Raw genomic sequence first — 12,058 nt, 5'->3', positions numbered from 1 at the left:
GGCAGCAAGGCCAGGCTACTGCAAGGGGCACTTAAAACCCAGGAGAAAGAAAGAGGATTTGAAACCAAACCAGTGGCTCGCAGGTGGGCTGCTGCTGTGGCAAATGCAGGAGGGAACAGGGTCAAAACCTCAGGCTCCAGTGCGCCCTGACTTCTGCAAAGTTTGGAGCAGGAACGTGGTGGCTTCTCCCCATCCACCCCCATTCCCTTCTCACTGGGACTGCTGCAGGTCTTTATTCTCAACAGAAATGCCTGGCCCACATTTTGGCTGCTAACCCACTTACATCCGGCCTGAAGCCTATAATGTTTTGCCAGAAAACTGCAGGAGACTGTTCTGCATCAGATTTGGCCAAAGACTTCATAGGTGACTTTCCCTGGCCCTCTCAGCTCCTCTGTTTTCCCAACGGGCAATGATAACCAGCAGCAAGGTTGTGGCAGTTAGAAAAGAGATGATCTAAGTCGTGAAAAACAGAACATTTGCCATGGATTTTGGACGGAAACATCCTGGTGAATGGGAACAGGATGAAGCCTTAGACGACCACCTCTGGGGACTTGTCAACTGGTCACTCAGCGAGGTGATCTCCGCGAGTGGGGTGGAGCAAAGCAGTGCATCTGGAGATGCCAGCTTGCAAACACCAGACTCATGGTCCAAGACAGCAGCCCACAGGGTGGAAGGATCCAGACTTGAGGTCAGGTGTCTGCCTTAAAAGTATTTTCTACCTAGCAAACATTAGCAAACGACCCATTGCTTCAAAGGGCGGGACCATGTTTGAAGTGAGAATGGCTGAAGGCTACTGCCTGATGTAAGGGCTGGCTGGCAAGGACGCAGAAATGTTTGTTTGATGGCTTTGGGGTTCAGACATGCCAGGTCTCATTCACCCCAGGAGACGCATATTTAGCCGTCGCTTGAAGTGAACCCTGACTGACATGGCAGGCTTGCTTTCGCCTTCGTGTTGGGTGGCTGTTCGGCGAGTCCTCTCCACGGCTGGGGGAGAGTAAGAGGAAAACCTCACTGCGGACTGTGGGGCCTGGTCCAAAGTCTGCCGGAGTCGATGGAAACCGCTCCTTTGCTATCCGCAAGTTTTGGAGCAGGGACAGAGTAAGCCAGACCCCTTTTCTGCAGAAGGGGATGCTGCATTGGACAGGGGAAGCAAATAGCGGGGCAGCAACATCTCCTACTGACAACGGGGTGTCCGGGCAGGGAACTGGGGGGCAGGACTGCTCTAGTCCCTGCTCAGATGCTGCCACCACTTCCATGCCAGGTTCAGGAACATAAAAAAGGCTTGTGCTGGCTCTGCCCACTCTGGCCCGTTAGTAGGCTTATTAGCATGTGCTCAGAGCTGCCTCGTTTGGAGCAAGCCCGTGCCTCCAATATGCCTGCAATAAAGGAATACCTTTGCCCAGGGAGCTCATTCCCACCCATTCCCTGCCTCCAGGAAGGTTTCAGAAGAAGCAAGGGAACAATGCAGCACACCCGACCAGCTGGGGTGGGGGAACAGCTTGCCCATGTGTTTGATGGGCTGCCATAGGACAAAAAAACCCCACGGCACTCTGATTCAAACCCCTAGCAGAGAGGAGATCCAACTCTGAATCCAGATCTCAGCTTTGCAGCTTTCCTCAATGACTGGTCAAGCCAATCGCCTGGTTCTCAAGACATCTGAAATCCAGGGCAATTTGGATTGGTGCATTTTAGATTCCCCCCCAACTACCCCCAGCTCAGACGCAGTCCCAAGCCACAGCTTCCCCTTCCCTAAACCAAGGGAGACAAGAGCGGTGATTTCTCCCCTGCACACTCATCACCCTCTAGAGTCTCCGGGCTCTCGTTTCAAAGGCGTATGACTACAAATGGGTGGGAGCAAAAGAGTTAAAAAAAAAAAAATCAAAGATACCTCCCATGTCTTTATGGCTGGGTGAGGCTGACATTGCAGGGGGCTTGCAACACTAATGCCTAGCCTGTCCCATGCCTTGTGCACGACCCCAGGCAGCCAGAGGCATCGGCGAGTAGGAGAAGTTTCCCTTTCACCCTCTCTTGGTACAACCACATTTTCTACACTCCGGTTACACAATCGGACATGGCTTTTGGGCCACTGTGTGTCTGTTGTGTGGGTTTTCTGGGGACCCTGGGCAGGAAACCCCACACGTACACAGCCCAGGGGAGGCTGGAACGGTCCAGTGGCAAAGGGAAAGAAACGATAAGCAGTGGGCTGGGGTTGGGGTTTTTCGTCGTCTGCTCATTTGTGACTTGTTACCTTTCAAATTCAAAGCAGCCTTACCCAGCCTGCTTGGGAAAGCAACTGGTAAGTACCTCTAGCTTGAGCTAGAGGACTGCGTTGCCCTGATGCGTGAGCTGTCAGGCTAAGTACTGCTGGAGATGTGCGAGCTGGGAAGCTAACCGTGCCCATACTACTGCTCAGGGCCCTGCACTCCTCTCACCCCGCACCATGGGCCGTCATTTGTACCCGGCAAATATGTGGCTCTGTGCGCCTAGCTAGTCTTGCATGCATATGTGCCAGTACACACATAGGGTAATCTTTTTGTTTCCATAGCTGGGGAGGGACAGGAATCCCTCCTGTGTTGGAGCAATGCTGGCATCTCAAGGTGGAGGGCCGCCAGCCCTGATGCCACGTAGAGCAGTTCCTGGGCAGTTCTTAGCTGCTCCATTGCTGTATAGTCAAATGGCTCCTGCCCCAGGGGAGCTACAGCTCCGCTACCTGTCCTCCCTCCGACGCCCAGGGCAGGAGGCAGAGGGGCTGAGCTGGAGCTGGCATCCAGTGGAGGTCCCAGACAGTTGGGGTAGGTAGGTGGGTAACTCATTAGAGAAGGTGGCACAAGGTCTCCTGTTCGCAGCCTAACCAGCAGGGCAGAATCTCACTGGCTCGCTGAGTCCGAGCCTGCCAGAGGGTGCAAAAAACATTCCCTGGGCATCTTTTATTACAGACACTGGCACAAATGCCAGCCTGCTCAGGAAGCTGAAGGGTCATCTTATTCCTGAGTCAAGAAGGTCCAGGGCAGACTCCACTGGCTTCCCTGCTTATCTGCTCCCACGTGGAAGAGAGTTAAGTTCCCCATCTAGAATATGCTGTTGGTTCCTGTAAGCGAGGTCTTGCTACAGCATCCCGTGGGCCTAAGCACGTGGTGCAGGGCTGAAACACACAGCAAAACCTTTCATAATGGAAGTCAGTGGAGTTAACTGATGTTTGTCAACGCATGCCAAAGGTGTTAACCTGTTTCCTGGGGAAGGCTGCGAACCACTGAAAGTGAACCACTGCAGGAGAAAGCCAGATGTCTCTGCTTGAGAATCAGCACTACCAACCGTCCTTTCTCTTCCCCAGGGGAAAAAAGTTCCTAGTCTGAGGTCCCTTAGGTCGCTTTTAGCTGCAACTCAAAAAGCGACAGCTCAAACTGCATGCGAGCCCCCGTAATTAGGGGCATTCGCGATTGCAGTCAAAGCCAGGTTGCCTAACACCTCTGATAATTAGGCCCTAGAGCAAACACGGAGGTGTTACATATTTAGTGCAGTACCCACAGGGGCTCAGATCTGATACCCTCAGACCTAATACCCTGCAAGGAAATGGATAACTGGGTTAGTCTGACTGCCAACAAGAAGCTCTCAATGTTGCCTGCAGAATAAACAGAGCAGTTTCTGTCATTTCTGCTAAGTTTTGGAGGACCTTCTTGTTTGCTCCTCTTAACAGGCTGGCTACTAGCAACTGGGACATAAAAGGCCCTATGTTCTGAACCCATAAATCTACTGGTGGCATCTCCCCAACACACTTGATCAGCACGCTACACACTTTCCTCTCTGTTTCCTCTAGTGTAACACACCCATTATGCCTTTTCATGGAAGGCAGCCAGCTCTAGATGAGACAGAGCATGCTGGCTGAGTCAGATGCACTGGCCGTTCAGTAGGGATGATGGCCTGCCCTGGCTAGAGGTGTGGATGCATGAGGATTTAGGGAGAAGGGAGAAACTTCCAGTTTCCAGCCATATGGGGCTTCCAAAATTTGGGGATACGGGCAGGGCAGGATGACTCAGGCTGGAGAAGGAGAACACCTACTGGGGGCCTAAAAGGAGCAGCAGAAACCCCTCAGCAAAAGCAAGCCTGCTTCATCTCACTGGGAGGAGGATGTAGGGCAATGCTTGGAAATGGAGGTACAACAAGTTAGGTGCACACAGGGGGAGGAGCGCCAAGCATGTCGTTGGAAGGACCCAACTCCTGGAACCATAACAGGGCTGGATTATCCGTAAGTGCTGCACACTTGCCCTTGGGAGGTGTCACAGCTGGGCACTCAAAAATGACTAGCTGCGTTGGCAGTCTAAAGAAACAGCCTGTTTCTAGCGGTGTGACTGAGGCCCCAAAACGACACTTGCTCCCATAAAGCAAATGAAATGCAAACTCTGAACCTCCAAACCACTGGTTCTCCCTTTGCCCCCTCTGCAGCAAGCCCTGCCTGCAGGGATGTTCAGGAGGGATTCACTCTAAACAGCTTTTCATATACCGCTTATGTGTTGCAACAATGCTTTGCATTCATTTTGCTTTTTTTTTTTTAACAAGGGACACAGCAGGTCCTTTTTATGCAGGGGATGCTGATGTTCTCAGAGGCTGTTTTGCAAGTAAACTGTCAATCACTAGACAGTCTTGATCACAGGCACAGCAATTTGTAAATCTAGGTGTATATATCAAGCCAACCGCATAGAGTGCCACAAATGCCTGAAAGTGCTGCTGTAGTAAGTGGCTTGTTAGCATTTGCTGGTTAGTATATGACTCTTATTTATAACCTGGCCATAACCAAAAAAAGACTGGATCCTGGCTGAGCCCTTATGAATAGAAGTGTGGGTCAATGGGGAATCGGGTTCCAAAGCCGTCACGGATCTAAGCTCCCTATAACATTTGGCTGGGAAAAAAGACAATTATATTTTTCACACCTCAAACATAGATTTGTACATGGTGCTGGGCACCACGTGAGAACTTGCAGGGTACGGCGGTCTATGTGAACAACACATGGTTGCTTAGGAGCTAGTTATCAGAGCAGACTTGTCAATGGAAGTCAGCCAGCCCATTTACATGGATGGGGGAGTCCATAAAAAAAACAGCTTTTTTAGTTAACAATCCACACAGGGCTTAAAAAACTGTTTCCAGACAAACAAGATGTGAGGTACGGTTCATCCCTTTTCCTTCCTTCCCTGGATGATTAGCTCAAATGAACAAAATGTGACTGATGTCACCCACCAAACGCTCTGGGAGGCAGTATCAATACCCAGTCCCTAGAGAAAAATTCTGCACCAAAATCCTGATCTAGATACAGCAATCAAGCAGGCAGCAGTCTTTCACTGCTTGCAACACCTCCCCACAAAGGTCATTATGTCATTAAACACGCCCCCCCCCCAATAATACAGCATTTTTTTGAAAGACGGCACACAAGACTGCATGCAAAGGGAGTATGATTATGCAAAACCACCCCATCTGGCTTGGAATAGCAGTGTTGCTGGATGACTTCTGGAAGTCAACTATCACCACTACCCTAGTCTGGAGTTACTGCTGCAACTCTGAGAGCATTTATTGCAGTTCTTTCCCTCTTTAGCCTTTTAGTGAAGTGATGGCACCTTGCTCCATTGTGAAAGCTGGCAATGAATCCTTCAGACCAGATTTGGAAAAATAGGGTTTGGGTGTGGCCAACTAGGCCACATGGAAATGACATGTTTTGGGAAGAAGGGATGGAAAAAACCCCCAAGCTCGACATGCAACTTAAATACAGGCAGTCCTCAATTTACAACGTTTTGAGTTACAAGTCACCTCAAAGAAGTCCTTCCAAATCAATGATTGCTATTTCAATATAAATATATTAATATAGCTATATTACTCATCTATAATGGATTGAGTACAAAATTCTGGGTTATTTTTGGTGAAAATAGGGCATCAGGCCTTGGTTCAGGAACCGACCCCCTATTTATAATTTGGGGGTTGGACTCGATGACGGGGTCGGACTCGATGATCTGTTGAGGTCCCTTCCGACCCTAACATCTATGAATCTATGAATCTATGAATAACATTGTTTCCTATGGGAAAATGGGTTCCGAGTTACAACTTTCTGACTTATGACACGGTTTTCAGGAATCACTTGTGTTGTAAGTCCAAGGACTGCCTGTAAATCACCAAGGTGTTCACATAAAACACCCCCCAAACAAACCACAACGCATACTTCTAGGTGGTGGGATGCAAAAAAAAAAGGGCTGTCACATCATGACACATCAGCACGTTCCCCTTTACTTGCACTTGGAATTTGTCAATGAAGTTTCAAGCCTCGAACGTGCAGGAGACGTAGTTCTAGTTCAGATGTGCATCCAAATGGTGGGAAACCTGATTTCAGAAAGAAATGGAGCTAGATCTGAACTCCCCCAAACCCAGTAGTTTGTAGGGCAGTGTTTTTTGCAGTATTTCTAACTAACCTGAAAACCATAACAGCTCCTCTTAATATCTAACCTGAAAAGACTGTTAGATTCAAATTCAGAGATGAGTTATGCTGTTACGTTATGTCATCATTTTGGTTTCTGGCAGGAACTATTAAAGCTCTCCAAGCTGTCTGAACGCTTCTTCATCTTCTGAGCCTTATTTTAGCCTGGCAGACAAGGTTCCTTGGGTGAATCTGATAGCTTTTATTAGACCAATCCAAATAAACCAACCTTATTTTAGCCTGTTCTTTTGTCCCGGAGGCAAACACTCCACAGACTTTCTACTCTCTGCAGCTTATTTTTCCTTAATGCTATGTCCTTAAAAATACAGATTTAAACTCCAGACAAACAAAGAAGACAGTTCAGTCACGTGGCAAGTACAATGGAAGCCCATCAAAGCAAAGCAGCCCGCTGTTAGGAAGTACCGCAGCTTTGCTCTTCATTGTGCCCATTATGACTAAGGATGCAACAGGAGCGCTTCTGAAGAGTGGGCAATCATACATTTCTGCCCGAACACAGAGTTGACTGTATTAAAGAGAAAACAGGTCACTCCAAGCCAACCAAATAACTAGAGCATGGTTTCTTTCAAATGCTCTTTTTCAACACCATGCCCCCATGATAAAAGAACATCTTTTCTGCCCAGCCAACTTAGAGAGGCATATTCCAACATTAAGCACATCAGCTTTCATATACTGCAGCTAATTATTCCCCTTCATTATTGCACTTCGTTATAGCCTTCAGTTCTTGGTTCACTGACATAAGGGACCTTCCTGCTGGTCAAGAGTGAGAGGGTCTTAAGCCTACGTGCCAACCCAGCATACGTAAGTGGGCAAGGGATCACAGACAGAGGATTACAATGGAATCGTATGTCAGGTAAGGACTACACAGGGGAAGGGAGCAGAGCCAGGGCAACAAACCCGGACAAGAAGACGCTTCCATGCTTGGAAGCCCAAAGCCTACAGGAAAATCAACAGTGACTGAGCTCCCGGGGGCCGAGCTGTCCAGAAGAAGTATTGTCAGCACTGAAGCATCCCTGATGTGGCTGGAGCTGGAGGAAGGTCAGCATCATATAGTGCAGTGCCTCGTGGCTATACCTAGTCCTGGAAGCTGTCTAGCTGTATCAGCCGGGAGCTGCGCATGAGCTAGCTTACCTGCAAAGTAGGGAGCAAATTCGAACACACACAGTTGTGCTAACTTGGCTAGTCCAATCCTCGAACAAAAGCCAGCCCATTTAGAGCTAGCCCCAGTGCCCCTTACGTCCTAGGACACCTCTTCTGAAGACAAGCCCAGGCAATGTATGAACGAATAAATCAAAATCATAAAATGGCCTGTGTTTTGGAAAACCGCATTGAGGCAAGGTGACCTCCTCTTTATCTACAACTGCTAGAAAAAGATTGAGGTTTCTTATTCATTTAAGACCCCCCAGATCCCATGGTAACAGGCCTAATTTCAATTCATTCAGCGGAATGACAATTAGTATTGGATAGAAATTTCCATTGAAATAAAACCCCCCTTTTCAGTGAAAGGACAAAAGGTTTAGAATGAAAAAAAATGCAGCCAGCTCTGGCTGGACCATGTTAACGAGCTGTATTTTCCTAGCTTGTTTTCCTTCATCCATTTTTATATGATTTTTCTGAATCTTATGGCCATATAGGAACCAAATGAAAAACGCCCCCGGGGGTCACAGGTAGGTCAGTGCAGAGCTGTTATGGTTGAGGCTCTTGGCCCATTTGGGCTCGGTTTATGTTAAGTAGGCACTACATTTACTCCAAATAAACTAAACTCTGTACGTCGATCTCCGTAATAGGAACCAGAAGGGTTTATGCAAAACAAATAGTGAAAATCATAAACAATGTGTTTAAGATTAGATTTTTGTGGCTGGTGCGCTGCATTTCTACGGCAGTCTTTTTTTTGTTTTTACTGTTGTTGGGATAAATTTCTCAGAAACCTGAATATCTTTCACCTCCACTTATTTCTTTCAGATAAGTCTAAAGGCTTATCTGAAAGCAATGATGAGTCTAGCTCTATAAACCCACATGTATTAAATCCAAGCTGGCGCTTCATTTTACAGTAGCTTTCAACAACATCTATTTGATCTTTCAGTCATTGGAAAGCACTTTCCTCAGCTGGCCTGTCCCAGATGCCCCTTGGCTTAATTGCAGATATTTGTACCTGAAGCAGCACTCCCGTTCATAGTCCTTGGCGTGCAGCCCCGCTTTCTTACAGAGATGCTTGAATCCCATGCAAGGTGACATAACAGCCTCGGTGGCCCATAAAGCGGAGTTTGTGAAAGGTTCACAATGGGTGTACGCTCCCCAGGTTTCAATGGAGTAAAATCACTAGGACTTGCTGCCTTCATTGCAAAATTTGATGGGGAAAAGGTAAGCTGGGAAGGAGCCAGTCTTCGAGATGCTAAAGAGGGGCCCGACCTGCAAACGTTCACCTCCCAAATGCTGATCTTTGCTTCAGCCCATTACAGAGATTAGGACCACGGGCTAAACTGTCATTAGGACAAAGCTGATCTACACAGAGCCTGCAAATGGATCCATGCAGACACATCTGTGACCTCCCCGTCCAACAGGTGCAGCATTGCTCTCCAGCTCCCCTCCTAAGCTGATGGGTGGCTTTGCCGCACCTTGTTGAAGAGCTGTCCCGCTCTGCTTCAGAGGCAGCTGCCTTACGGTGTTTAGAAACCTGCTGCCTTACTTGAAGTGATGGTGGTGGTTGGAAAGGAGGTGACCTTTGAATATTCCAGCTCTATCCTAAAAAGGTGATGGGAGGCTTAATTCTGTCTGGGGAAAAGTGCTGGCAGCCTGCAGAAGCTCCTGTTTGAGTAATATAGTTAACAAGACCTTGGCTTGCTCCCCCCGATGTCACAGGAGCAGATTTTCAGAGTACAATATGGGTGAGCTGTAACGTAACAAGCAGTCTGGAGAGCACTACAGAGGAGCAGAGAAGCCCTTGACTGCTCGCTGGACAGGCAACAGGCAGAGCAATTACGTTACAAATGCAATCATAAAAAAAATTAAAAATAGGCCCGCAGCAGCAGGAGCCAATCCGTGAAACCCTCCTCCCCCACCCTCCCGGGACCAGGAGCTTTCCTCTGTGCACCGACAAGGCGTTCTCCAAATGGCCATCGCTGTAGCGGTGGCTCAGGCAGAGCTGTGGCTGTTGCCAAATGTGGAAAGAAAAAAAGCTGTTGACAAGGAAGAGGTCAGTAATAAATGGGTAACTCCCATGACAAGCCAGGAAACTATTTATAGCAGCCTTAAACTCCACTGCTGGCTAAACCTACTTTGTTACTCTGCAGATGAAGGGAGACAAACTAAGCCATCATCTCTTTTGGATGGATGGATGGATGGATGGATGGATAAACCTACCATTCCTTGAAATAGCATTCAGCAAACTCTGCTGCAGAAGGCAGGGGAGGGAGCCAGGAGGGCTTGCGGCTCTCGCATGCAAAGGAAGGTCCCCTTTGGGAGGCTGCGAAGTTCCCTGTGGGCAGGATTTGCCCTGATCAGCATTACAAGGAGCACAGATCTCCAAACACCCTCATTTGAGGTTAGGCCTCGTATCAAGGGGCAAGAATTATTTCTGACAGTGCATGAGAGAGAGAGGAAAAGAGAGAGAAAGAGATGATATTTGCCCTGTGGTCACAAGAGGAGCAAGTCAGGATAGAGAGGATATGCTTGCTGTGAGAGCCGAGCTAGGGATGGATGGATGGATGGGACGGGAGTGGAAACGTTGCAGGTTGCCGCAAAAGCAGCGACGGCACGTATAGGAGCAGTGCCCCTTCTTTGCACCCTTTTCTTGAGGAAAAAAAATCTTCACCCTGAACTGAGACAAAAAGATAAGAAATTCACAGATGGAAAAAACTACAGTTTGAGGAGAACCGGAAGGGGTAGGGGGTCGGACACGATCCATTGTGGTCCCTTCCGACTACAATCTATGAATCTAAGTTTTTTGGCCTGCTCCCAGCTGCCCCCAAGGGATGCCTGGCTCCTCTGGGGTGTATTTTCAACCAGCTGTACTGGAAAGTCATGCAGGATGCAGCCTAGAGCCTGGAAATGAAGCAGCGCTGGCTGACGGGGCTCAGCAAAGGGAACTCTGCTCCGACTGCTCTGTGCCCACCACCCTTGCACTGCCTGGGGGACCTCAGACTAGGGGTGACAACAGGTGCAGGACAATTTCTTGATCCACTGCTGGCATCAGCAAGCTGCTCCTGTGGGTTCCTCATGGGTGGACACTGCTGCTGTGCACAGATGCTACGATACAGCTCCCTGGGTCTGTGCAGAAGGCCTTTATGCAAATACTGTGCTCAGTCTCCAAAATAAGGAGCGTGCATATTGCCAAGGGAGGAATCACGGCTGTGCGAATGCATTGGAATCATCTGGAGATCTGGGTACTCTTCCCAGCCCTGGTACAGAGTTTCTTGGGATATTAACTGTAGCCATGTGCCTCTCTCTGCCTCAGTTTCCCCATCTGCAAGACATTACCGGGGTGTTGCGAGCTCAACTGCAACCTCATGTCTGCGAAGCCCCTTAGACGGAAGGTCTAGAGCGCTATTATTTCTGGCCGCTTGGAACTGTTTTTCTTCGTGCTTCTCTTCAATCTTGAACGCTGTCACCTACAGAATTTATGAGCTACAGGAAGATCAAAAAATAAAAAAAAAGACATGGAAGAAATCATACTGAATCACTCTCAGTCGTCCTTGCCTAGCACAGACGTTTTCAGTTTTGCAGGCGAAAAGGCGGCCCTCCAGCCCCGCGCCAGCGCCAATCAGGACGGCTCGGTAAGACGCCATCCGAACGCTTGTTGATCGGTTTATGAGTTTGGGGACTGACAAGACTTTGAAGCTGGATCTTGGCACCACCAGTTTGATGCTAGGACTTGAAAGGAGAGCACCGCCAGCAGCTTTCCATGCCTCACAACTGTGATGGGTTAGTCAAGAGAGGTCACTTTGGTCCTAATCTTTCAAGCAGTGTCAGAGTCACGAATTGTACCCGGGGCAATCCGGCTGCCTGCCGGTGTCTGCTCAGCGTGCTGCAGGATGCAGGCCAGGATCAGGATGCAATGTTCTAATATTCTGCGTGGGCTAACTCTGTTCTTTAAGCATGGAGATTTCCCTTCGCCACCCCTTGCAAAGCAGCATGTTTGGCATGAAATCCAGCCCTTCAGGAGGATGCCAAGCCACTGGGAAGCCAGGCGCACCTTCAGACCACAGGTGGAATTCATGGGCACAGTGCACAAGAAAACGTTGCATCCATTGTAAAAGCCCCGGGGCAGGGGCCACCTTTTGGCTCTGTGCTTACGCAGGCCTAGCACAGGATTGCTGGTCCCTGAATGGGGCTTCTCGGTGTTTCCTCAGTGCAAAGGGATACTGTTAACTGAGCAGAGTTGATCTGCCGGCCAATGGTAGACAGCAAATAGAGCGTACAATTTTATGGAGACACTGCGGTACAGAAGACCATAAAGAGCCTTCAGAGGCCTGTAGGGGAAGCTCCATTTATTAGATGCATACATGATAGAGAAGAATGTAGCATGTATTTTGTGCCTGTACGTGGGACAGTGATGCACATTTGCATGGGAAGGGCTAGAAAGTGGGTAGC

This window comes from Alligator sinensis, unplaced genomic scaffold (genome assembly GCF_000455745.1).
Source record: "Alligator sinensis unplaced genomic scaffold, ASM45574v1 scaffold628_2, whole genome shotgun sequence".
Lineage (NCBI taxonomy): Eukaryota > Metazoa > Chordata > Crocodylia > Alligatoridae > Alligator > Alligator sinensis.
The sequence above is the reverse complement of the archived record's forward strand: the minus strand, read 5'-3'. Positions refer to the sequence as shown.